This window comes from Lepidochelys kempii, chromosome 11, assembly GCF_965140265.1.
Source record: "Lepidochelys kempii isolate rLepKem1 chromosome 11, rLepKem1.hap2, whole genome shotgun sequence".
Classification (NCBI taxonomy): domain Eukaryota; kingdom Metazoa; phylum Chordata; order Testudines; family Cheloniidae; genus Lepidochelys; species Lepidochelys kempii.
The window spans coordinates 31,243,945-31,269,292 of NC_133266.1; the positions used below are offsets into that span (position 1 = coordinate 31,243,945).

Here is a 25,348-nt window from a genome sequence, read left to right on the forward strand (position 1 = left end):
CCCACATTACCTGCTGGCGGGGGGAGAGGAAAGGGGCTCTGCCTTCCTACTGCGCTGGCTCCCCCGCGACATGGTCAGCAGCTCCCCCAGCAGCCGGGCCCGGGCAGGGAGCGGGATGGAACTGCTCTCACTCACTGCTCTGTGCAGTGTAGCCAGCTGCCTGAGAGGGGCAGCAGCGGCTTCTCACTCTCTGCCAGGGCTCAGCTTCTGGGAACAAGGGCCAAGCATGCGGGGGGGAACAAGAGGCTCCAGTTCTCTCAGTCGTTGTCCCCAGAAGCTTGGACATCCTTATGCAAGTGCACTGGTAGTTAAGCTATGCTCTTTGTATCACAGGAACAATATGTTATGTTTGTTGACTTCCTTCTAGGGAACATGAGAATGAATCACTTCTTTCATGTGTCCATTTTGAACCTGTCTGGAGGATTGGTTTTTGCAATAGCAGGCCTCTGAAAGAAGGAGACCTCAAAAGGTCCAGGGCTAGATTAATCAGACCTGAGAGCCATAGCCTTTTCAGCCAGAAAGTCTGAAAGAGTACCACTATTTCTCTCTTTCTTATCTTTTGTATGGTCCTGGGGAGCACTGGAAAAGGTGGGAAAGGCATATAGCAGAGACATTGCCCATCTTTGCAGGAGATCATTCACCACATCACATCCCAGCTCTTGACGCATGGAGAAGCCTCAGGGCTTTTTACTGCAGTGTCCAAAAACAGAGAGTCAATCACTAGCCCATCAAATGGACTTACAATGAGTGAAGATAGTTTGGAGTACAGATTCCATTCTGCTTAATTCAACATTTACCAGGTAGGTCTTGGTGTTCATCTCCTCCTCTGTGGGCACTACACATAGAGATAGCAACCTTTGCTCTACTCAGGATAAGAGAAGCTGATTTTTCTCAGCGATAGGGCAGATAGGGTTCTTCTTCTTTTGTTTATGAAAACTCCATCAGACACACTGATGGCATGATCAGAACAAGTCTGATAAACAGGGAGGGAATAATGCACCGAGACATCAGTGAATCATTAGGTTAGGGTGGATATTGTGCCCTGACACCATTCCCTGGATTGAACTGGGACTCAAATGAGCCCCCTCCACTGCCCCCAGTTGGCATCTGACATAAGAATAGCTCTGCCTTGCTCACTACAGGATGGACCTCTTTAAAAAAAAATCTAATAATCTGAGAACATAAATGGAACCTTGATTTCTGACAACAGAGGTGATAGAGTGAGATGCAAAGGAGATAAGAATTGCTGGCTAAATTTCATATGAACTCTGGTTCACTGAAGCAGGTCTGTGTGAGATCAGCAATCTCAATAAACTTCAATAAGAACCAGATTTTTCTTTCTTTGATGTCACTTTTCTTTTATGGTCACCTTCATTTTCATGAGAGTAGTCATCCTCAGCCCCTGGCCATAACTGACTTCCTTGGCATTATATGTTTGTGTTTGTCCTGAATTCAAGATGCTCCAAGAACATGGTGTTTTCATTTCAGTGTTCTCTCTGTATGGAGGGCTGATCAGAAAAATTGTGCAGGAGGAAATACACGTGAATTTCCTTCTGCCTTAAAGCCAATATTAACTCAACCATAATCTTGGAAGAGACCCCAGTAGCATTTATCAGATCAAGTGGTAATGACTGAAACAGAAAATAAAAAAAGATGGCCTTCATATGCAAAATGAAACATTTGTCTGCGGGATTATAAAATGGGAATGTGAAAGGAAAGCCTTCTTTAGCAATTGATTCAGATGTTTCAGATGGAGCCCTGCTCTGTTTATTCCTAATTCTCTGAAGCTAAAAATAGGATGGGAACATGTTGTATTGCTGTAATCTGAAGTAGAGGATGGATGGTTTCGTTCATGTCCTGGCATTTCCATGGTTGCTTGATACTGGGAATGGGACAAAGCTGCTCCTGTGATTCTTGCACAGTTCCCTTTCTGGACAATGTCCAGTTTCCTCCTTTTGACCAAAGACTTGGCACCAGTTGGGGTATGACTCCAAATGCAGCTGGTTGGAAATCATGTAGATAGTTCTAAGGGCAGCTAAGGACCTTGCCTCAGCACTTGTTCTAGCTACTACTTGCAAAGTGGTATTTTCTATTGCCGTACTTCAGGCACTGCTTCAGTCTGCCATAGGACTAGAAATATGCAGGAAATTGTTTTCCTATCCTGCAAAAATGTCCAAGATTCCCATTCCACAGAGATGAACCAGAGACTTTCCAAAATATTTCCCAAAAAAGCAGAGAGACTCACCCCAGAATAGCCAATAGCCTGTGGTTAGGGCACACAAGTAGGATGTGGAAGATGCAAGTTAATAACCCTGCTCTGAATTAGACAAACTTCTGACTTGCCCTGCCTCCATTTTCCCCACACTGTTTCCTAGTCCCAGCCACTCTCCTTCTACTCCCCGAATCTGATCTCAACATTCTTACCCCAACCAACTGGATCCCAAGTCGTCCTCCCCAACTTGTTTTCCTCACTGGTTCCGTCCCAGTCTCTACACTAGCTTCCAGTTCCAATATCTTTGCCAACCAGTTCCTTCCATCCCTTCCCCATCCAGCTCCCTGTTCCAGCCTCCCCTACATCCCAGCTCCCAGTCTCCCCTCACCACTCCTCCAGCTCCCAGTCGGAGTCTGTTTGCACAGCCGGTCCCAGTTTCTCTCCACCCTCTCCCCTGTCCCAGGCTCATCAGAGGCCTTGTCCAAATCTCCTTTTCCTCTCCCGCTGTCCAAGTTTTATGCTGAATTCATTCCAATCAGACATCTTTCTCCTCTACGCTGCCTGTATGCCAGCGGGGGGGGGTCATAGAGGGCAAAGAGAAAGGACACCTGCCCCAACTCAGACCAGAGCATCTGGGAGCAGCCATTACAGGGAAAGTCTGGGTTCACCTATGAAGCCCTGACCTGGAGGAAGCATGTTCAGTCTCTCCATGAGGATGGTGCATGTCCAATCATATGTAGGAGCTGAGAGGTGAAGCACACTCAGTGAGGATGGAAGCTTCACAGATTTTAGCTGATGAAATCAAAGAAGTCTCTACTGAGCATGTGCAAACTGTGATTTTTCATAACTAGGCCAAACCTTGGGTTGATTTTTATGGAGATGGCAAAAAGATACATCCTGACATAAAGGCCACCTCCTGCCAAATTTTAGGTCCCTGCTCCAAATCATGGGGGTCTTCGTGCTGTTCAAAGAAAAGGTTGCATTTTTTTAACATGGCCAAAATAACTTATGCTTCCTAGCCTTGTTCTCAAAAACAGCCAAACAATTTGGACTGAAATTTTAAAAAAAGAAATAAAAAAAAATTCTACACCCACAGAGACTGAGGCATGCTGGCATCCACATTTTCATCCCAAATAGTTAGTTTGGCAAAATTATAAGTAACTGAAAACAGGGTCTTATAATAAGTGCTAGGCAACCTTAACAAAAAGTAGTTCAGCAGCCCCACGTTGGCCTATAATAATAATTCAATAGAATTACTAGAGGCCAGTAGCCCGTAACAACTAAAGTTATGGAAGAAAGGTTAATTCAGCTGTCAGCACTGTGAAGCCAAAAAATCAATTTCAACATCTTCCTGTTCAGGGAAGGGGAAAAAATATCTGTGCTCTTGGTAGAAAACAAGATTCTAGTCTGCAGCTCATCCTTTCCCTCCCACCTCCCTTCTTAAAGGGCTAGGGTGATGTTCTTGTTTTTTACCACAGTTAATGTTAGTTTTTGCTTTGTCTTCTAATCACAGGATTATTGACTAGAATTTAACAAAATACCCAGATACCAAATTGACACTTTTCATGGATGCTAAGGGCTGAAATTCTGGTCTCCCATGCAACAAAACCAGACTAAATGACCCAACACATGGTCTAGGAGAGGGTGAGCTAAATCCTGCCACCCAAGTTAGGGGCAGGGGAAAGGACATTTATGTGGCCAGGCTACAGCTATTACTACAGCCAGGGTTTGCAATTGTGACCTGTACTGATCCACTAGACCCACTTGATATGTTCCAAACATACTGGCAGTGAGGTTCCCTGCTACCCAGTGAAATCACTGAAGACCTGAGTCAAGTGGCAGAACCTCAGAACATGCACCACAAAAGCGGCAGTGAGTGTCCAACAGCAGCAAGCAAGCAAGCAAGCAAGCAGCAGCTGACAAAAACAGCAGAGGAGTGGCAAACAGCAACTGCAGAGGCACTCAGCGACCAGAGAGACATTGCTCAATGCCACACACACACACTGCCCCGCCACCCTTTCTGAGTTGGGAGGTGAACTCCTATGAACACACCTCTGAACTCTGGGTGAAGCCAACTATGAGTGGGGTGCAGCAGAGGCAGAGATGGGTGATGTGTAAAAGGGATTTGTCAGACTCTCCCACCACAAGGTGGGAAATTGAGGCAAAGGACACTGCCCAATATACTGCAGGGTCAAGTTTTTGCTTATGATTGCATGCTTTTGAATGTGGTAGTGTTTTTTTCCCAAACTAATGTTTGGTTCCTTTTTGCTTCTAATCAAAGTTCCCTTTTGTTCTACACAGACTAGTGCCTGCGTGTGGGGAAGGTGGTGGTAAATTTTCCCAGATTACTGGATTGTGGCTCAAGCCAGTTCTGTTCTGTATTATTAAGAGGAACCCCTACATACTAAACCCAGCCCCGTTGCTGCCAACTCCACCTGGCAAAAGGCTTACATACAGAACTACAACAATTCTGCGACAGATTGTATCTCCTACTTCTACAGAGAGGCTGGGAAATTTTCAACACACATTTTCTTTAAAAATTCTAGGGGTGAGGAAGAAAGGGGAGAGAAGAGTTGTCTTCATAATGGTTTGAACACGATGCTTATTTCCTCAGTGCTAGCATCAGCTATATCTAGCAAACCCTGCACAATCATCCCAAGAATCACCCAAACGAATGCATAGCATTCCCCTACAACACAACTGCTTTCCCATAGATACTGATATGCATGTTGCTGATGGTGCACTGATGGAGATGTAAGCAAAAGAATTTTTGCAACATTAGAACTAACGTAGCAAAATAAGATACTTGTGAACTGGAAAAAGACAAATCCAAAGCAGGGGAAATTGTGTATTTAAGCTTTGATAGAAAAGATTATGTAATTAGTAATGGAAAGTGAGAAAGCAAGCAAAACAATGTGTCCTTAAAACTTTACATTCTCTTGTTCTTGGGTAATTAGGAGAAAAGCAACAAGACTGAAATATGTCCTGGCCTCAAACAGCTGTTTGGCATCTAGTCCTGGTTGCCCAATTCCTTAAGGATGCAATTCTCTAGCAGCACTTATCTACCAAGCCCTACACCTCTATGCAAATAAGGAAGTGCAGCTGTCATATAAAGTGCCTGTGCATCCCCCTCCACACCACATTCAGATTAGTACTATGGCCCAGCAAAGTCTGGTGGACAAGGCCACCATGGGGGGGCCGGCTAGAGAAGCATAAAATCATTAATTACTCTCTGAAGGACAACATTTTGTAGTCGTTAAATATTTGTTCTTCAGGACAGAGTTACTGATTTTATGCTTCTGGTTCACTGAGGTTAAAAAGACACCACCAACTTGAACTCTAGTTAATTTAGAAAAAAATAGTAGTTCACATACACCACCAGCTTCTCCATACCTCAGCCATTTTTTGCAGTTTTACAATAGCTTTTTTAAAATTATTAAAAATTGTCTCTCTTCTGCATTGATTTGTGAAAGACCCATACAAACAACGGAGAAAACTGACTACATGCCTACACAGGGAAAACAGGGAAATTGAACACACAAAAAATTCTGTCACATGCACAAAATGAACGAAAACAGAGAACAGGCTCTCTAATCTTTTAGGTATAGAACCATTGGAGGAACTTTTAACAAGAGCAGGGAAATATTTTCAGATAGAAGTATGATCTTTAAGGCAATTGTGTCCCTTTAATTTCAATGGGAGTTGAGGCACACAGCCATTTGTAGGCAAGTTTCAGAGTAGCAGCTGTCTGAAAATGGTGTGATTATATAGTTATTGTGTTTCTATGTTATTTTGACAATTAAAATATGTAGAACTTCACAGAATTTTACATTTTTTAATTTTTTGGTGCAGTATTCCCTCAAGAGTACCAGGGTTCTGTGTGGTGCAATGTGGGTGTGGGCAGCTTGGTGAGGAGTCTGGGTGCCAGGAGAATGAGTCTCTGCAGGGCAGTCCCAGAGAAGGTAGTTAGGGCTTGGGGGAGGCTGGGGTGGGCTTGGTAGGTTAGGGCTCAGTGGGGTGGGGTGCTCCTGAGGCAGAGGATGAGGCTCTGCAGGGTGGGAGTTTGTGGGGCTCAGTGGGAGGTTCTGGGGGCTCCTGACACAGGGGTTGAGGCTCAGCAAGTGCGGGTTTAGGGGGATCATGTGGGAGGTCACTGTACAGGGAGCTGCTCCCCTTATCCACCCAACCCCAGCGCATCCGGACTCCACCACACCCAGACCCCCCCTTCTCCCCCCGAGCCTCTCACACACACACACACACAGTGTGCAGAGGTTCCTGCAGCCAGGGGAAGTTTCTGAGGCTTGATCTGTATAACCCTGCACGGATACAAAAATGTGAATCCGCATCTGATCTGCATTGTCAAAGTTTGACTCAGACTCACAATTTATCAGACCACTCTGTTTTATTAGCAAAGCTGCTCTGCTAATACATTTAGAAGTGAGCCCTCCGAGTGGGGCTTGTGTCTTTTAATTTATACAGTTTTTTGGAGAACAAGTTACAGAGAAGTTACAGACAAAAGAAGAAAAAGATTTTAGTCACCACCCTTCGAGATCCCTGAGACCAGTCACGTATCTTCAATTACCTGCCACCCTTAACAATCTCCTTTAACAGCTTCCAGTTAACTTAACTAATTGCCCTTCACACCTTCCCTTCTGATGCCTGCTTCTTAGACATGCTGGCTCTATCTTAATTGCTTCTCCATTCAAAAGCTAACTGTCCCTACGTGTGCTCCCTCAGATACTTTGTAACATGTTTTGGCATGCCCTCTCATATACAATGTATCCAGCATGTCCCCTTATACAATGTTATACTTATACAATGTTATACTTCCACAATCCCCCCTTTTAGTCAAGGCTACGCCGATGACCAATGACTTACTGGATTCCATACATCAATCGTTCTTTTTCATTACTTTCACTGGTGACATTTAACAACATTAGATTAGCACTCTGGTTAGGGGTAACCTGATGGATGGTGTGTCTTGTGCAGTTTTGGATACAACAAGAAATCAATTGAAAACACACAAAGATTATTAGAATTCCAAATAGGATAGTCAGGATTCCTTGAAACAACCAGTTTCCCAGACTAGAGAAATTGAATAAGTTACTTATCCATTTCCACAAGGAACTTGGTTATTCGTGGGGAAGGTATGCAATTTGCTCCAGATGGCTAGCACGATTTATTACCTCATTAGTATTATCAGGTATGTATACACAGCATTCTGTTCCAATTAGAGCACAGGTCCCTCCTTTGCCTGCCAGTATTATATCTAATGCCTGACGGTTTTGGAGGGCCACTTGTCGGACCGCTCCTGCTTCTTTGGCTAGAGCTTTTAAGCTCTCTGCTGTTTCATTGGCCATGATCTCAACCACCGCTTGTAACCTTAAAAGCCTTTTTGCATGGTGGATTACCCCCCCTACTGGGACTAAAGAAATGCCAACAGCTTCTTCCCAAGTTAGGGGACTTATGTTATCCACATACCATTTAGCATCTGGCAAGTCCCTCCTTTTTCGCCTGAAATTACGGAGGCGATTTCATGGGAGGGATTGAAGCACCCGGAATTGTGGGAAAAGCTGAGCAGGATAACAGATACCTGACCAATTTGCTGGTAACACAGTGTAAGCATTTTCCCCACAAACCCAATGATGTCCCATTAAAGCTGGGAAGGGTTGACTGCAACCCTTTGACATGTAAGAATTTACGAAGGAGGAATAGTATCCCCCAAAGGGCACAGGATGATTTTCACTGGGAGAAGAGGTAGCATTCACATGACATTTGTAGATGGTGCCGTTTTTCTCAGGGAGGCTGTAGGGGGAGCAAGAGATTGAATCTTTGGTTTGGTCCCAGGTTGAGAGGAAGTTTATCTTTCCATACCCGGTTCGCCATTCTCCAACCTTATTTGAATAGTCCAATACACCATGGGACTCGATGTATTGGAGACAGCTGCTCCTCCCTAGATTCAGCCCTGTCCCGTTACACACCCAGCACCAGTGGCCCTTTCCTTTCACCACACTTATAAGTTTAGGAACATATGTTTTTCCCAGCCCCCAAGTGTCATTTTCCTTCCATGTCCTTTTAAGTGGATAGGGTTCTCCAGCAAGTTCTGAGGAATTCAAAGGGATTGCCATGGTGGGGATACTAGCTTGTGAATGAGCTGGGATGTGGCTGCAGACCCAGCAATTAGAAATATTCAGGATCTGGGCTATCTGCACCTGTTGTTGGATGAAAGAATTGTCACTGTCACTCTGGATTCCCCAGACCCTCAGGACACAGTAGCTGAGGATTAAGCTTCTCAAAGGACACATGTTGGAAGCAGGACCCTTTCTGGTTCCGACAACCCCTTTCGAGGGAACCGCAGTCACGGTTTTACGTCCACCAGGCAGCAGGCGCTAGGCTCACTACTGCTTCTTGTTTGTTGGGTCCTGCTGTCTGCTTACCCTCTGCTTCTGGCAACCCTTACGAGAGCGCAGATTGTAAGGTATTGCAGGCTGTTCCTCTTTGTCTTCTGGGGTTGAAGCTGGTTCTGCGTGGTCTTACAGAGGTGCTTGGTCCCCTTGAGGTGGCGCTGGCTTACACTGTGAGACGTGGATCCATGCAGCGATGCCGGATAATTTTACTGCTGTCTGGGTGGTGAGCAGCACCTGGTATGGACCCTTCCAACGGGGTTCCCAGGCGTGCTTCCGAAGGTGGTGCCGCAGGTAGACCCAATCACCAGGCTCAAGAGTGTGACAGGCAGCAGAGGTGGGTTCCGTCAGCCAAGCTGCTCGCACCTGCGAATGGAAGGAGCTCACAGCTTGCATTAACCCTTTGCAGTACTGGAGGAGCGTGCTGTGAATTAGGTTTGGGGCTGGGGTAATAGTAGCCATTGTTCGCATAAGGCGTCCCATGATGATTTCAAATGGACTCAATTTGTGTCTCTGGGATGGGGATGACCGAATTTCCATAAGGGCCAGCGGTAAAGCAGCTGGCCAGTTTAACCCTGTGGAACTACAGATTTTTGCCAGCTTATTTTTAAGCACACCATTTCGCCTTTCAACTGCCCCTGCACTCTGTGGATGGTAAGGGCAGTGCAACAGATGGGTGACATGTAATACCTGGTTTAGATGTTGAACAATTTTTCCAGTAAAATGTGTTCCCCGGTCACTAGACAAAGTGGCAGGAATTCCCTTGGTAGGGATAATGTGGTTTAACAGACATTTTGCAACGGACAATGAATCAGCTTTGCGACAGGGAAAGGCTTCAATCCAGCCTGAAAACAGACATATTATAACTAAAATGAATTCATATTTCTGACACTTTGGCATTTGTACAAAATCAAGTTGCCAGTGTAGGAAAGGTGCTTGAGGCAAACCCCGGAACACTTGTGTTACTTTTACATATTTGCCTACATTGTGGCTTTGACAAGTAACACAAGCGGCACAGTGGCGGGTTGCAAAGGAGCTGAAATGGGGAGCCCACCACCCCGCCTTACTCATAGCAGAGACCATCCCCTCCTTGCTGACATGCGAAACACCATGTAGCAGGGCGGCTAGAGACGGGTAGAGTGAGAGGGGGGCTACAAAGGTACCGGTGGGCGATCGCCAAAGGGAATCAGAATGCAAAGAGCAACCCAAAGCACTCCAGGAGTCTCTCTCTGTTTCTGGGGCAGAATCCTGGAGCTGAGTGAGATGAGACAGGGATGGTGGCGTTACAGAGACAGAGAGGGGACCAAGAAACGCTTCTGGTGAAGGTTTTATAGTGGCGGCATGTTTTGCAGCAACATCAGCAAGTGCATTACCTTTTGCCACCTCGGTGTCTGCCGCTGAGTGGCCAGTACACTTAATTGCCAACGCAGACGGTAGTAAAACTGCATACAGGAGGGCGGCAATGTAGGAGCCATTCTTGATAGGGGTACCAGTAGATGTAAGAAAACCTCGAGCCTGCCAGAGGGTGCCAAAGTCATGCACAACCCCAAAGGCATACCGAGAATCAGTAAAAATAGTGGCAGAGAGCCCCTCGGCTAGAAAGCAGGCACGGGTTAGAGCAATCAGTTCAGCCACCTGGGCAGAGGTCACAGAGGGTAAGGGTGCAGCTTCTATGGTCTCAGAGAGAGACCACAGCGTACCCTGCAAGAAGGTGGCCTTGGTCATTTCTATAACAGGACCCCTCAGTGAATAATACCAGGTCAGAGTTAGGGAGAGGTACATCTGAAAGGTCGGGGCGTGGGACAGTGATAGCAGAGACAGTTGCAAGGCAGTCATGGGGTTCACCATCACTAGGTAAAGGAAGGAGGGTAGCAGGGTTTAACCGGGAGCAGCGCTTAATAGTGATATGTGAGGCTGAAAGCAGCAAAAAGTTCATACCTAGTGAGGCGAGCAGAGGAGAGGTGGAGCAGTGTTGCGTTGCAGAAGGAGAGTTTCCACAGAATGGGGAACCATGAAAGTGAGAGGAGAGCAGAGGACAAGGGACTCAGACATCTCGACCAGGCGCGCTGCAGCAGCTACAGCATGTAGGCAAGGGGGTAAACCCTGGGCTACAGGGTCGAAGGTTGCAGAAAAATAAGCCACCGGGCGATTTCTGTCACCGTGCTCCTGAGTAAGAACCCCGAGGGCACAAGCAGATTGTTCGTGACAGAAAAGGGTAAAAGGCTTGTCATAGTTAGGTAACCCTAAGGCAGGGGCTAAATTCTGCTTAAGGGAGATGAAAGCAGCATTTGCTTCAAGTGGCCATGGCATGGGGTTAGGTACAGAGGATCCAGTGAGTTCTTGGAGTGGTTTACCCAGAGAAGCATATTGAGGTATCCATTGCCTACAGAACCCTGTCATGCTTAAGAATTTTCTGACCTGGCGTGGAGAGCAAGGCTGGGGAAAGCTAAGGATGGCTTGTACCCGGGCTGGATAGAGTGTACGGGAGCCCTGGGAGAGAAGGAAGCCTAGGTATGTGACAGAAGTTTGGCAGAGCTGCAATTTTGTGTGAGAAGCCTTATGACCCTTGTTTGCTAAAGCTGTGAGAAGTGTTAGTGAATCAGTTTCTGAGGCAGACAGAGAGGGGGAGCACAGGAGTAAGTCGTCCACATATTGGATCAGTGTGGATCCTGATGGGAAAACCAGATCAGCGAGATCCCTGGCTAGGCTTGAGAAAAATAGGATGGACTCTCTGTATACCCTTCTTTTACCCTGGGGAAGGGTAGTCCATGTATATTGCTGACCCTTGTAGGAGAAGGCAAAGAGATACTGGGATTCAGAGTGAACTGGGACAGAGAAGAAAGCGGAGCACAAATCTACAACAGTAGAGTGGGTTGCATTTGGAGGAATAGACGCTAGTATTGTAGCAGGGTTAGGAACCACTGGAAAAGAAGGTATGACAATACGGTTAATAGCTCGAAGGTCTTGAACAAATCGCCACAATTTGCCATCAGCCTTTTGAACTGGGAGGATAGGGGTGTTACAGGGGCTGGAACAAGGGACAATAATTCCTTGTTCTTTTAATGCAGATATAACTGGAGCAATCCCAGCCTCTGCCTCAGGATTCAAAGGATACTGAGACAGGCGAGGCATAGGTTTGGAATTGTCTACAGTAATCCGAACTGTGTCAGTATTTAATCGGCCCACTTCAGATGGGTGAGATGGCCATAGGGAGGAAGGAACCTGAGAGATTAGGTGCTCTAGGGACGGAGTTAAGGGACAGCAAGGGACTGGAGTGGAGAGGGAAGTTTCAGATAGCAGGGAGGCTACAGAATCACATAAGGGAGACTGAGGGATTTGCAGATAGACACCATCTGGGGAGCAGTAAATAGAACAGCCAAGTTTGCATAGCAAGTCCCGTCCCAGAAGGTTTGCAGGGGTGAAATTAGAGAGGAGGAATGCATGCTCCTCAGAGAGGGGACCGACCCAGAGATGGCTCCCATTTGTCCATGGTTTCAGTCTCCCATCCCACACTTATTCGTTTTAACATGCTGCCTGTGGCAGGGAGAAGACCATCAACAAATGCATGTGCCAAGGCCCCCTGACCATTTACATCGGGCTCTTGTATTCCTGAATGTTGTAGGAAAATATCAGTTATCCGGGACCTATAGTCACCTGGGCTTTCTCCTTGCCCTTGCTTACAGCAACGTATTGCTGTCCAGTTTGTTTTAGGAGACCACACTTTGGGAATGGCTTGATGCAAGCGCTTCCAAAGAGCCATACACTGGTCTCTGTATGCCGAATCTGGGCCAGTACTTTTTATGGTTGAGTGGCGTGCCTCAGCTGGCCAGTCTGCGACAGCCAACCATTTTTCATAATAACTGGCAGGAGCTAACAATTTACACAGTTGGAGGAGATCTGTCTCAGAGGGTTCATAGGTTTCACAGATTAACAGAAACTCCTCAGCAAATTTGACAGAGTTTTCCTGTGGTTTGGGAAAACTTTTAACTATAGATAAAAGTTCCGTACGAGTCCAGGGCTTATAATCCCATATGGACTCACTTTCTCCCATCTTAAGGACTTGTAAGGGTGCCACAACAGTTTGATCAGAGTCTCATTAACCTTCCATCAGGTTCTCTTTTCCAAGAAGAAATGTCAAGAGAATCTTTGCAGTCTGCTTTGGATTTCTTCTTCATAATATTTTGCAGAGCTGCAAGGCCAATGAGGGTATCTTCTTCACTTTCATTATCTGTAGTCACTGAAGATTTTTCCTTTTCTGATTTCTTATTTGCACAGGAGTATGGTGGGGGTTGGGTTTGATCCGGATCATTGCACAGGACTGGGCAAAGGGGAGCGCTCGGACTAGTGGTGGGAGAGACTGCATCCAACTGAACTGTTAGTTTTTTGATAGAATTTTTAAGAGAGGTGAGTTTTGACTCAGTCCATCTACGATTTGCCTCTTCCCACCACTGCATGAAGCAGTCTACTTCTCCTCTCTCCAATTTGGTTTTTGGGAGGATGAGTTTGCTTTTTAAAGCGTCCACTCGATCCTTGTCCCAAGGACCTAACAGTGGCCACTGCAATTTGGGGTTCTCTAGAGCTAATTTGGACCATTTTTCAAGAAACCTACAAGAGTCCGGACCCCTCCTAAAATACATAAAATAAGCTGGAGTTCCCTTAGGGAACTGTTCTACCTTAGACTTCTGATTACCCATCAAGGAGGACTTCACACAGCACTCACACAAGAAGGAAATTCGGGCTCAGCAGAGCGGTAACTGGTGCAACACACAGAAAGGAGCCCACAGGCTACTGCCTCAACTGCCCTTGCTTTCACACCAGGGGTTATACCCAAGGTGTGGTGCAGCGGCTGCAGCTGTGCAGATTCCACTTATTCAGACCGTGGGGACGGGGACCCCTTGGTCAGCCAGTCTCCGGACAGAGATGGCTCCCAGATTCACACACACACACCACGGGGAAGACGGATAGACACAAAGACAAGACAGTCCTCAAACCGGTTAAAGCACAAAAATAATAATTACCTGAGACGTCTGATTCCAGAAGCTGGATCCAAAGACCCCTACCCGAACAGAGTGGGAACCAACAAGTTCAATGGCGTAGACTGCGCTGCTGCTGTGTACCTTTCTGTCTTGTGGAGGATTGCTTGGACTAAGCGTCCAGGCGCCGGCTGCCACGATCGTCCTGCAAGGCAGTCAGGGATCACACAGCCTCAGTGAAGCCGCTTGCCATCTCGGTGGGACCTCCAATTGTCAAAGTTTGACTCAGACTCACAATTTATCAGACCACTCTGTTTTATTAGCAAAGCTGCTCTGCTAATACATTTAGAAGTGAGCCCTCCGAGTGGGGCTTGTGTCTTTTAATTTATACAGTTTTTTGGAGAACAAGTTACAGAGAAGTTACAGACAAAAGAAGAAAAAGATTTTAGTCACCACCCTTCGAGATCCCTGAGACCAGTCACGTATCTTCAATTACCTGCCACCCTTAACCATCTCCTTTAACAGCTTCCAGTTAACTTAACTAATTGCCCTTCACACCTTCCCTTCTGATGCCTGCTTCTTAGACATGCTGGCTCCATCTTAATTGCTTCTCCATTCAAAAGCTAACTGTCCCTACATGTGCTCCCTCAGATACTTTGTAACATGTTTTGGCATGCCCTCTCATATACAATGTATCCAGCATGTCCCCTTATACAATGTTATACTTATACAATGTTATACTTCCACAGCATCCACCAGGATCAACCTACGATCTGACCCATGATCCACTAGCCATCTTTTACATATGTCCGCACCCACAGCGGCAAGCCATATCACAAGGGCTAGTGAGGGGGAGGGAGCAAGTGGGGGGTGGGGTCTTGCAGGGAAGAGGCAGAATAATGGTGGGGGCTGGGGAAAAGGGGTAGTGCAGGGGCGGGGTCTCGAGGAGAAGGGGCAGCACACAGGGAGTGCCAATTTAATTTAGCATGCCAGTGCAGACAAGCCCTGAGACATCAGACTCTGAGGACAGCATTGGAACTTCTAAAAGAAGGGCTAGAGCTGTCCTGTCAAGCAACTTCAACACTTGAGACTAGTATAATAGTCTTCTCTGCTTGCGGTTGGCCTGGTGAGGGGGTAGAAATGCTACTATTGCCAACTGATAGAAATTCACCTTTATCTTAAAGGTAACCTGTATGGGGAAGGGAAAAGGTATCTTTTTTTTGTTTTGTTTTTCATTGTGGTGTATAAAAAAGACCTTAAATGTATGTGTTTTTTTAAAGGTTTTGTTTTCTGCTTATTTTGTACATTAGAAATCAGATCTGATCTAGTCTGGAAGACCGATAACTGGAGAACTAGTGAAATGATGACATAAGAGAGCAAAGAGAATGAAAGCTGAGCTACCCCTCTCCTTCTACTCTCTAGCTTCCTCCCTGCTTCCTTCCTCTAGGCCTGTAGATAGCCCCCAGCTAATTAGGCTGGCAGCTGTTTCCCCTTTGCCAATCAGGCACAGGTTTCTCTAGCCAGCCACAATTTACCTCTCTTAATGGGAGTGGCATGACAGAGGGCTGGCTCAGGAGTCCCAGCACAGCACCCTGTCACAGTTCCCTATCACTGCACACGTGCTGAAGGACCAGGAAGAATGTGACTCTCATAAAATAACCATACAAAAGAAAAGAAGTCAAATAAAATTGCAAAACTAGTTAAATTTTCTTCTCACATTATGTATTTTCTTCAAGATTCTACAAGTTTTCATGATTGAAAAGTAAAAATAAGTTTTTAAATCTGGCTTTTGAAGCTATGATTGATGATTTAAAACTCCTAAAATGAATGTAAAGTGCTCTTCATGTATTGAGGAGATGGAGATAACTCTGAAAAGGATTGAAGGGTCATAGCTGATGAGCAACTCAACATTAGTTCCCAGTGCAATGCTGTAGCAAAAAGGGTTAACACAATCCTTGGATAAATAAACAGAGAAATGAGTAGGAAGTTGATTTTACCTCTGTACTGCACTAGTGAGACAGATAGTGCCATACAGTTCTGATGTCCACATTTCAGAAAAGGATATTGAAACACTGAAGCGGGAACAAACAAGGGCCACAAAAATTATTTAGGGGCTGGAGAAAATGCCTTATAACAAGAGACTTAAAAAGCTCAATCTATTTAATTTATCAAAAAAAGATTGAGAGGTAATTTGATCAGAGTGTAAAAGCACCTTCACAGGCAGAAAATACCTGTTACTAACAGGCTCTTTTAAAATCTAACAGAGAAAGGCATAAGAAAGAACCAATGACTGGACACAGGGCCCAGACAAATTTAAAAATGTGTGCCTTATTTCTGCTTTAACAGTGAGAGTGATTAACTAAACTAGCATAGGAAGAGGTGAATTCTCCATCTCTTGATATCTTCATATTAAGACTGGATGCCTTTCTAGAAGATATGTTTTAGTCAAACAAAGTATTGGGCTCAATACAGGGTACGGTTGCCAACGTTCTATTTGCAGAAAACCAAACACCTGTCCCTGCCCCTTTTCTGAGGCCAGACCCCCCTTCCTCCATCACTTGCTCTCCCCCACCTTCGCTCGCTCACTCATTTTCACTGGGCTGAGGCAGAGCTGGAGTGCGGGGAGAGAGGTGGTGAGGGCTCTGGTTGTGGGTACGGGCTCTGGGGTGTGGCTGGAGATGAGGGGTTTGGGGTGCAGGAGAGGGCTCCAGGCTGGGGCAGGGGGTTGGGGTTTCAGAGGGGGTACGGGCTCTGGGCTGGGGTTTCCAGGGTGGGGCCAGAAATGAGGGATTCAGGGTGTGGGAGGGGAATCTGGGATGGGGCAGGAGGTTGGGGTGCAGGGGGGGAGTGAGGGTTCTGGCTGGGGGTGTGAGCTCTGGGATGGGGCTGGGGTTTGGGGTGCAGGAGAGGGCTTAGGACTGGCATAGGGGGCTGGGGTGCAGGAGGACATGTGGGCTGCAGGCAGCGCTTACCTCAGGCAGCTCCCAGGAAGCTTCCGGCATCTCCCTCTGGCTCCTAAACAGAGGCACAACCAAATGGCTCTCTGCATTGCCACTGCGCTGGGACTCCTGAGCCAGCCCTCTGTCATGCCACTCCCTTTAAGAGAGGTAAATTGGGGCTGGCTAGAGAAACTTGTGCCTGATTGGTGAAGGGGAAACAGCTGCCAGCCTAATTAGCTGGGGGCTATCTACAGGCACCACCCCCATCTCCCATTGGCCATAGTTCCTGGCCAATGGGAGCACTTGAGCTGGCACTGGGGGCAAGGGAAGAGTGCAGAGCTCCTGTGGCCGTCCCTCCACCTAGGAGGCAGAGGGAGATGCTGGCAGCTTCCCAGGAGTCACGCAGAGCCAGGTAGGGAGCCTACCTGTGCTGCTGACCGGACTTTTAATGGCCCAGTCAGCGATACTGACCAGAGCCACCAGGGTCCCTTTTTGACCAGGCATTCCAGTTGAAAACTGGACACCTGGCAACCCTAATACAGGGGTAACAATGTGAAATGAAATGGTCTATGACTAGATCCAGTCAAACTAGATGATCTTATGGTCCCTTTTGGTCTTAAAACTCTATATATCCATGAAAAGAGAGCTACTGAAGGGAAGAAGAGAAGAGACATTATAACGGAGGATTATAACAAGATGCTACCAGGTAAGCAGCTAAATTTTATGAATTCAATAAAATTTAAAATGGCTTATATAAAAAGGTGTGTGAAATAGTCACAATGAGAGATGAATACGCTCAATATTTGAGTTCTTTTGTAGTAACTTAAAATTCTGAAAATAAAAAACCCATGCCATATTCAATGTATTTTAATTTTAAATGGGCTTCTTTCCATTGCAAGAATGCTGTTTTCTGAGAATAAAAAGTGTTTGCTAGTTTGTCAAATGTAGCATAAAAGCAAAATATGAAGCCCCCAAAATAGCCTGAAATGAAGCAGCAAAAAAATGCTTTGGAAAATTTTCCAATGTTTGTGTGCACCTCTAGGTTATACACTTCAAAAGTGAGTGCATGGAAGAATTGACCAGGACATGAATCCTGGTAAGCATTGCTTTCCCTAGAAGAAATCAGCTTCCTTATAGAAAATAGACAGGAGATAGTGGTGGTTATGACAAAAGGCTCAACTATTTGAGTCAGAAAACTGAACTGCAGATGAATCACCGCAAAGCCAATTTTTATGGTTTAATCATGAAAAACTGTATTTGTATTTGCATTTATCTTTTATCCTGCAGGATCTCAGTGTTTCACAAGCTACATCCATGACTGAAATGCACATACCCTTGGATGGAGAGCGGTACTAGCCAGGGTGGATAAAAATCAATGATTTTTTTTTAAATTAAAAAAATCAGATTTTTTTGATAAAATGCTTCTTAAGGGAAAAAAGCTATCTAAAGATACATTATGGCTCAAAGGTATCTCATCATGGAATAGGGATTATAAATTCTAATTCTATAATATGAGACAATATATTCATGTAATGTTTAAGAAAAGTTTTGTAAATGAGATCCAATAGTTCATGGATTAGGGACCCAATCTTATGAGGTTCCACAGGCTTCTGTCCAGATAATTAAGGTTGGTCTTTCTATCTACCCAATGGGACTCAGTGTTCAAGATACCATCAGAGATGCTTAGTTTTGCAGTTCTCAAACTGTGGTTGTGTGTCTCCAGAGGTAACATGCTTGTTAACAGCAAAAATGTTTTAAAATAAATAAATATATAGAGGTGAGAAATAACAGACCTCAACTCTATTGTCCCTCTGCAAGTTTGTGTACACACAGTCAATCCCTTACCTCTCTCTAAAAGTGCAAAGTTTCAAAAAGTTCAATGAATAGAAGATCGTTGGGGGCGGAATAGATCTGGACAAGGGGAAGAAGTCTGGAGATAAATGTGAGAAGTGAGGGATATATGCTTGTTTAATTAAAATATTATGTTTGCTGTTGAAGAAAAAAAATCCAGAATACCTAACGTTGTTGTTTTAGTTAAATACAACAATTTAAATGTCTGTCTGGTGATGTTCTCCTCCTAATACAGCATGGCAAGAAAATCCTCCAAATATTAATGATTAACCTGCTGAATTGAAGATAGTTCACCTCCCAATGACTTCATAAATATCTGCTTCAGTTACCTCTGGTAAATGAAATAACCAAACAATCATTTGTTTTCTGATATAGATTAAAATAATCTGAAAAGTTTTCAAAATAAATCACTGTTTAAAAATGTATAGTGTGTACCTTCTAAAAATGAAACCTACATCTATCTCTGAGATGAGTTGTGAAGAATATGTATTAAGGTTATAACAACCAACAAGAATGCACTTTTATGTAGAAAACCATAATTAAATAGAGTCTTCCTGATGAATGATTTAAATCATGATTTCAATCAATTTGATTTAAATTAAATCCACCCTTACTACCACAAAAAATAGAGCTCGTACTAGAGTGAAGTCTTAAGCTAATGAAAAGAAACACTTATACCTCTGGAAGAAGCTTACATCAAAGACAGAAAAATTCAAGGAAAGAAGTCAGCCGAGAGCTGTATATGGAAAAGTTAAATAAGAAAAAAAAAAATCTGTCACCTGAAGCAGAAGAAGAAAACAACAATTGACCATGAACAAAAACAACAACAAATGAAAGCAGTAGCCTGCAAGAATCTTCTAAAAAGGTGGATTTGTGCCCTTTTATGCTTCTTTAGAAGCAATCAGATGTCAATTTTTGGGCTTCACTGGCTCTGAGGGAAGATTTGTTGGGGGATCACAGATTATGTATATTGTTAATTCTCACAGCTCAGTTTAAGGGGTAGGAGGACAGGATCCTTAACAGAGGCTTTTGTTCTTCGATGTTTTAGTTGTCTATGCTAAATTGTTTGTTTTGTTAAAACAAAAGTGAAGACTTCTAGACAATGTAGCTCAAATTTTTAAAGGTATCTAGACATAGGTGCTACAATGCTGAGCATGGCTAAGTGATTTAGGAATCTAAATGTCATTATCAAAGGGTTTTAGGCACTTAGGGGCCAGTGCCTAAATCAAAAACAAAAGCTAGGCTCCTAAATCAGGTAGGAGTTGCAAACACTGAGCACAGCAATGCCTAAATACCTTTAAAAATCATGGCCTGTGTCTGCAAATCTCTTCCTTTTTCAGTTGCTCAGCTTTTATTCTCTTTGCGCTTATGTCATCATTTCACTAGTTCTCCAGTTATCAGTCTTCCAGACTAGATCAGATCTGATTTCTAATGTACAAAATAAGCAGAAAACAAAACCTTTAAAAATACACATTTCAGGTCTTTTTTATACACCATAATGAAAAACAAAACAAAAAAAAGATACCTTTTCCCTTCCCCATACAGGTTACCTTTAAGATAAAGGTGAATTTCTATCAGTTGGCAATAGTAGCATTTCTACCCCCTCACCAGGCCAACCGCAAGCAGAGAAGACTATTATACTAGTCTCAAGTATTGAAGTTCCTTGACAGGCAGAGGTGAAAGTAAGCCGGTGTGCACCAGTACCAGCGTGGATCGGCTTCCCCAGGTGCAATTTAAAGGGCCTGGGGCTCCCAGCAGCGGCTGGAGCCCCTGGCCCTTTAAACTGCTGCCACAGCCCCGCTGGCGGAGCCTTGGGGTAGCAGCGGCAGGGCTGGGGCGGGGATTTAAAGGGCCCGGGGCAGTAGCGGCGGCTGAGCCCTAGGCCCTTTAAATCGTCCCCGGAGCCCCACCACCACTTCCCCAGGGCTCCGGCAGGCTCCGGGGACAATTTAAAGGGACCAGGGCTCTGGCCGCCGCTACTGCCCCAGGCCCTTTAAACAGCTGCCAGAGCCCTCGGCTGCCACTGTAACCTCGGGGAGGGGGAAGGAGGCACTTGCCTGTACAGGGTGGACCAGGACTGGCCCCAGCCCAGCCCCTTCCAGGGGCCAGAGCTGGCCCCAGCCCAGCCTCGTACTGGTAAGTCCCTAGACTTACTTTCATCCCTGTTGACAGGACAGCTCCAGCCCTTCTTTTAGAAGTTCCAACGCTGTCATCAGAGTCTGATGTCTCAGGGCTTGTCTGCACTGGCCTGCTAAATTAAATTGGCACTTCTGAGATTGATATAGTCACATCGATTTAGCAGGTCTGGTGAAGATGCAATAAGTCGATAGCAGAGCACTCTCCTGGCAACTTCAGTACTTCACCTACTGAGAAGTGTGAGCTAAGTCGATGGGAGAGCATCTCTCACCGACATAGCGCAGTGTAGACACCACATTAGGTCAATATAAACATTGCTTAGAGGGGTGATTTTTTTCACACCCCTGAGCGATGTAACTTGCATCGACTTAACCAGCAGTGTAGACCGGGCCTCAGTGTTATATCAAGGAACTTGGAAGTTAATGATACATCTTTGCAGTCTCTCTCACAGGAACATAGGAATTGACCTGCAAGAACACCAAATGGCCTTTATGGCCTCCAATATTGAGCTTTCCAAGAGGTTTCAAAGAAACAAAAATCTGTGATCTTCCAAGCTGTCAATAAAAATATTTGACACCAATGTTAGCAGTAGAGCTACTTCAGATGCTTATTGTTAACATCTACTCCAAAGTCAGACTTGGGAGCCATTTATTCCTAATCTGATTCCTAACATTTAAACAGGCTTTTATTCCACAACAGGTCTACCTCTCACACTCTAGTACTAAAGCTATGTCTACACTACAGACCCTAGAGCAGCACTGTTGTACTGCTTCAGCTGCACCACTGTAAGGTCTCCCATATAGCCGCTCTATGCCGTTGGGAGAAAGCTGGTATATGGGTACAAAGGTGCCTTACAGTGCTATACCTCATTCCTCTTTCCGTACAGGAATAGCTATTCCAGCATAAACACCTTTATATCAATAGAACTGCATCCAAATTGGGGGGCGGGGGAGGGTAGGGGGGAAGGATACTAAGCTTCCTTAGCAACCTCTTGCAAGCAACTATCCAAGGCCTGTTCAAAAAAGTCAGAATAAATTGTACCTCCAGTTCTCATATCTACTATTTTGTTAGACCGGATTGCAGAAATTAATAGGTCAAAGAGCCAAAATTTACCCTTACAAAGACCATATTAATTCATTTTTATTATGCTCATATTTCTCATCTAGACACAGTGTTATTTGTATTACTGTAGCCCTTAGGGGCCCTAGAACATGGACCAGGACCCCAATGTGTTAGATGCTTTACCAACACAGAAGAAAAAAGACAATCCCTTATAATTTGAGTTAACTATCTTCTCAACTATTTTCTTACTGATGTAAGGCCCAACTCTCTACAGTCCTTAGCTCATCTTAGCTTTTTATTAATTATCAATTATTATTATCATTAAGATTGGCACTATACTGACCACTTTTAAGGCCCTCAAGGTAGTAGCTGATTTTAATAGTAAATTACATGGTGTGAATAGCTCAGTTACTTGGTTCTTTAGTTTCTTTCCTTCTCTCTAAGTACATAAAGAGATGGACAGGAAAAAAATATGGGTGTATATATATGTAAGCTATATTTGTGCATGTATCATATATAAAAAAGCACAATACAAGTTAGAAATTACTAATTGTGCAAGGTAATTAACAAGCTGAATGAAAGGCTCGTTCACACACTGTACATACATACACCAGTCTGTTAATCAAATGACACAATATTTTCTCCTTGTTCAATATTTTAAGCTTGTATTTTATCATTCAACTTCTTGGTAACACTCTGTTCAGAACACAAGGGGTGTGACAGAGAATTCAGCCTCAAGATTCACTGTGTTTGAAGCTCACTATGACTGCAATCGTGTGGCATAGAAAGATTGTCATGTGATAATGCTTCAACATAGCTACTTCTTTCATAACAAACAGATTTTCTCTTTTGGTATTTTGACATGTGTCTGTTATTTGACTATTCTCAACAGCAGCTTGTCCTGCCTCTGGTCCTCTCATAAAGAAAGCCAATAACATACCTATTCTGAAGAAAAAGATATTTTAGACAATTACTGTGCACCAGATTCCAGCTGTGTAAATTGATGTAGCTCCATTACACCAACTGAAGATCTGCTCCTGTATGTTTATTTTACACTCACACCTTCTCATATATACACACACAAAATGGCATCCACAGAAACAGCCATGCCCTTCATAACAACTACAGGGATGATCTTGTGGTTTTCACATTTTATTATTAATTCCTATAAAGAAAAAAACTTAATTAAAAAAACAATGTGTCTTAAGGGGAGCATGTGTAATGCCAACAGACCTCAATCAGCAGGCAGGATCAAACCCCACACCTCTGGATCTTAATGCGTGAACCTCTACCACATGAGCTAAAAGCCAACTCGCTGTTAGCTAAGGCTGTAGAGCACACTAATTTGATCTCTCTCTCTAAATGTCACTAGATGTGACAGAACACCACACCCAGCAGCTGTGTAGATTACACATGCACTTAAACTCTTAAAAGCAAGGAAATATCTGGTTAATGTATCCCTTTTAATAAATACATTATATTCACTTCTATAATTAAGTCCCATGCACTGCCAACATGTACTGTAATATAAGCCATACACTACATGCCTCAGACACTCTATAAACCCCAAATATTAACAGGTAGCTGACTTTGATCTGATGTACAAATATTGGGCCCAATCCTGCAATAGGCTGCATACCCCCAACTCCCACCAAAATAAATACTGATAATCCAAAGTTTGCTGAAAGAAGACCAATAGAGAGTCTGGAAAGGCTAACTTATGAGGAGAGACTAAGCATCTATTCAGGTCGTGAAGGAAGAGGGGAAGGTAGCTAACCATTTCTAACACATTTTTAAGTATATACCATGGATGGAGAAGAATTATAGGAAGTTGGCAATGAGTGGGTACAAGGAGGAGGAGGTAGGCTGAATATCAGAAAAAAAATATGATAGATGCTCTCAGTGCTCCCCGCAATGTCACCGTCTGAGGGGGATCTAAAACAGGGCCAGCCTGAGGTGCGAGGCACACAGACAGGATGGGGGAAGGTTCATCAGGTCAGCAGCATGTGTCATGCATTATTCTTCCTGATCCCACAGGGTATGACTACCCTGCATCTAGGAGGAGCCTCCCAGCCTGGGTAGACAGATTTGTGTTAGCTCTGCCAGAGCTAAAATTTGTGTGGGAATTAAAAATAGCAGCAGGGATGTTCCGGCTCCAGTGGAGATGGGCTAATCACCCGCGCTCAGACCAGGGGGTCAGTTGGGTGGATTTGTGGCTCTGGTGGCAGCTTGAGCTCTCAACATCCACATGGCCATTTTTAATGTGTTAGCTCAAGCCCCATTAGCATGAATGTCTACCTGGGCTAGGGGGCTGGCTCTTAGTGCAATGTAGACATACCTATAGAGGTGTCTCTGCCAAGTGCACAGGATCAGGGCTTGGTGATTGTGAAGACTGGATACCTGAAGCAGAACGAAGGCCACTCCCTCAAAGATCCAGCCACTTCTTTGACCTCAAACTTGTAAAGGTACAGCAGCACAAAATGATCCTGACGCTGCTCCCTACATTAAGAATCTAGCCTCTAAAGCAGGGGTTCTCAAACTTCCTTGCACCATGACCCCCTTCTGACAACAAAAATTATTACACAACCCCAGGAGGGGGGATTGAAGCCTGAGCCTGCCTGAGCCCTGCCACCCCAGGCAGGGTCACCAAAGCCTGAGCACCACCGCCCCAGAAGAGGGACCAAAAGCAGAAGCCCCAGGTGGAGGACCTGGACCCTGAGCCCCATCATGCAGGGCTGAAGCCCTCGTTCTTTGGCCCCGCGTGGTGGGGCTCGGGCTTCGGCCCCAGGTCCCAGCAAGTCTAATGCCAGCCCTAGCGACCCCATTAAAACAGTTTCATTTCACTATAGCACTAAAAAGCATACCAGCATACAGAAAGAGAAACTCAATTACTGGGCTCTTTTAAACTCAATTACTGGGCTGTTTATCAAGAGCCCATGTAGAGCTTCTTTTCATTTGCTAACCATGTGTCTCCATTTACTGTGTAACATAAGGAACATCAGCCTAACAAACTACTATCCAAGAGGTGACTGGAAAGAGAAAAGCCAGCTTTTGTAACTGATGGCAATATATTTTTCTGTGTGCTTAAATAAAAAATGTATGAAATATTTCTAGAGAACAGACTGGGCCCCATTTGTATTGTATCCAAACCTCTCTCTGAAGTCAATAGGAACTCTGGCTCACATAGAATAGGGGATTAGGTTCTTTGTGCATATCTGCTGCAACCTGCACTGCAATACAAAAGTCATTTAAATATGTTTTTCTCCACTCTAAGTAACTGTACTAATCCACATTTGAAAGAATGAGAAAAACTGATAAATACTGAAAACAGTATGCACAAATTCTCAAAAGTGACTACCAAATTGAATTCCCAACTTGAAGATTCTTAATTTTTATTTTTTTTTTTGAATTCCCAACTGACCCCATGGTCTGATTTTTCGCTAGTGCGGAGTTTGAATATCAGGCTTCTTCAAGATGTCTCAGGTTGGGCACCCAAAAGTCCCTAGTAACTTTTGAAACATTGCGCCGTAATATACATACACAGACCTGTGACATCTTGCAACCTTACCTCTAAAGTATCCCAAGTGGGCGCACACCAGGAGTCGCAAACTTGTGATGTCCTGAAGTTCACAGCGCGGAGCCACAGACAAATACACACAAAAAACTCTGATCGGCAGGACAAACAATTCGCTTCAAGTCATCTTTTGAAAAGCGGGGCGCCCTGGCAGTGCCTTGGCATGTGCAAATCCCTGCACACGAGGCAACAGTTCT

The 25,348-nt window shown here is 44.6% G+C and overlaps 1 protein-coding gene across 1 annotated transcript in view; it reads right to left on the reverse strand.

Moving 5' to 3' along the window:
• Positions 1 to 25,348, reverse strand: part of ACVR1C (activin A receptor type 1C) — an 82,194-nt gene that overhangs the window by 26,320 nt on the left and 30,526 nt on the right. The gene's annotated exons all lie outside the window — the stretch shown is intronic.